The 2,340-nt window shown below is 56.8% G+C and overlaps 1 non-coding gene across 1 annotated transcript; it reads left to right on the top strand.

Moving 5' to 3' along the window:
- The first annotated feature begins 2,149 nt into the window (after positions 1 to 2,149).
- On the top strand, positions 2,150 to 2,340 carry LOC141414185 (U2 spliceosomal RNA). The gene has a single exon (XR_012439264.1). It is a non-coding gene; the product is annotated as a U2 spliceosomal RNA (small nuclear RNA).

Consider the following 2,340-nt stretch of genomic DNA (forward strand, 5'->3'; position numbering starts at 1 on the left):
TTGGAGTGGCTCAAAGCGAAGGCCCTGAGTTCAAGTTCCAGTACCTCCAAAAAAAAAAAATGTCAGTTACCTGCGGGCACTCTCCTAGGTGCTCAGGACAGAGCATCCAGCTGACCGTGCAGATCGAAAACAAACAAGGGAGACCACCCACAGGTCCAAGACTCTTTCCTGCACAGCCGGCTCCATAGCACTGTGGGGTGGGGGCTGGGGCCAGGGGCTCCTCACAGTGAATCTGTTTCAGAGCCGTCCTCCCACCAGGCAAGCCTGACAGGTTGCATCAGGTCCAAGGCTCTCCCCGTCCAACTCTGCTTTCTCCTTCTTTCAGTCTTGCAAAGCGGTACCCTCAGGCAACAGGTCGCACGCCTCTCACTCTGTCTCATTATCCCCTCCTCCCAATTCCTTCACCCAGCTCAAAGACTTTCTCCTGTGGCCGGGGACCTGTGGCACCAGGTCCCCAGGAGGCGCAGATCCAGAGAATCGAGGTTCCCGGCCAGCATCGGACAAAAGTTAGTGAGATCCAAACTCGACCAATAAAGGCTGGGCATGGTGGCCTGCACCTGGCATTCCTGCTGTGAGGGAAGTGAGCACAGGAGAATCCATCACGGTCAGGCAGGGTGGGCTGCAGCATAAATGCCAGGCCAATTCCAAAAATAACTACAGCAAAAAGGGCTGGGGAGGGCTGGCCTCTCAGCGTCCAGCAACCACCAGTGCCTGTGGGGGTACCGACGAGGTCAGCCTGGAAACTCAAAGGACCCTAAGTTGTGGCATCAGTGCGTTCTGGTGTTTTGCAGAGGAAATCCAGGAATGCTGCAAACATGTATGTATGTACGCGTGAGACCCAGTTCGGGACTAAAGGTGGCACCTCAAAAGCGTGAAGGAAAAATTCACTCGTTGACACCGGTGAACACTGGGCATGTAAATGGCGGGACTCGAGGCAGGCCCTTGCGAACAGTTCGTGAGACACCATCTCCAAAATAACCAAAGTAAAATGGACTAGAGGTGTGGCGCAAGCGATAGAGAGCCTGTTTGCTAGGGAGAATCTTCCGATCCCCAGAGAAAGTTTAGGGAATGATCTTGTGAGCTCATGGAGAAGTCCTTTGTAAGCGTCACTCAGCATCGGAAAACTATTTTTTTAAGTTGATAAATACAACTTTTTTTTCTTTCCGGTTTTTGTTGTTGTTCTGTGGTTTTTGTTTTTGAGGCAAGGTCTGGCTGCGGGAACGAGGCTGGCCTCGAGCTCCGCCTCCCGATTACAGACGTACACCACCCACGCCCTGCTTAAAAATGGTTTTTACAGAATCGTCATGCTATTAAGGCAAAGCCGGAAGACAGATCCCCAAACTGGAAAAAGATGGGCCGCTCAGGTCACGAAGAGCCAGTACCCTTCGTTCGTAAACTGCTAATCCAAGGACTCCCGCCGTCCGCTCTCTGTGGCTCAAAGCTCCAGGGCAGCGAGGGCCGCGACGGTCGGGAGCACCGCGGCTGCGCGGTGCGCGCACGTGCATTTGTGAGTGACTCACACCCCGGAAGCCGTCACGCCCATCACTCGGCGCGGGAACTGTTCCGTGCCAGGGAAGGTAATGCAGGACGTCCCTTTCTCCTGAGAGGATGGCCTGAAGAAGCAAGGGGCTGGTGGCTGCTGACCAGCCAACAGAAGCGCGGCTCGTGGGGGTCTGGCTGGGCACGAGGGAGAAAGAGCCCATTCGCTGAAGAGTTGCTCGTTGAGCGTGAAGTACGTGCGGGGTGCTTTCCGGGACTCCGGGCGGCCCCAGGAGCCCCAACGGCGGCAGCGGTCCCTGCTCTCCGCGCGGGTCCCGCCCTAGTAGCAGGAGGACCGCGCTCGGTCCACCTGCGTTCCCCGCGCGCCGAGGCTGGAGTCCGCCCGCCACGGCCACGCCTCCGGGGAAAGGGGCGGGCTATGCAAACGAGAGGTGGCGCGCCAGCCGGGGCACGCTGGGACCCCCCCACGGGTGTGAAATTTCTGGGGAAAGCTGGGGCGGGCGAACAACTCCGCACGGGAGTCTAAGGATGTCCGCGCGGGTGACAAGGAGGCACAGCAAAGGAGACCAAGACTAAGGGTTGGGTTTGTCACCGGGAGTTGAATGCGAAGGGTGGGACGGTGGCAAGGGGCGAGGACGACAGCACCGACATCGCTTCTCGGCCTTTTGGCTAAGATCAAGTGTAGTATCTGTTCTTATCAGTTTAATATCTGATACGTCCTCTATCCGAGGACAACATATTAAATGGGTTTTTGGAACAGGGAGATGGAATAGGGGCTTGCTCCGTCCACTCCGCGCATCGACCTGGTATTGCAGTACCTCCGGGAACGGTGCACCACCT

The sequence above is a fragment of the Castor canadensis genome, chromosome 11, assembly GCF_047511655.1.
Source record: "Castor canadensis chromosome 11, mCasCan1.hap1v2, whole genome shotgun sequence".
NCBI classification, from domain to species: Eukaryota; Metazoa; Chordata; class Mammalia; order Rodentia; family Castoridae; genus Castor; species Castor canadensis.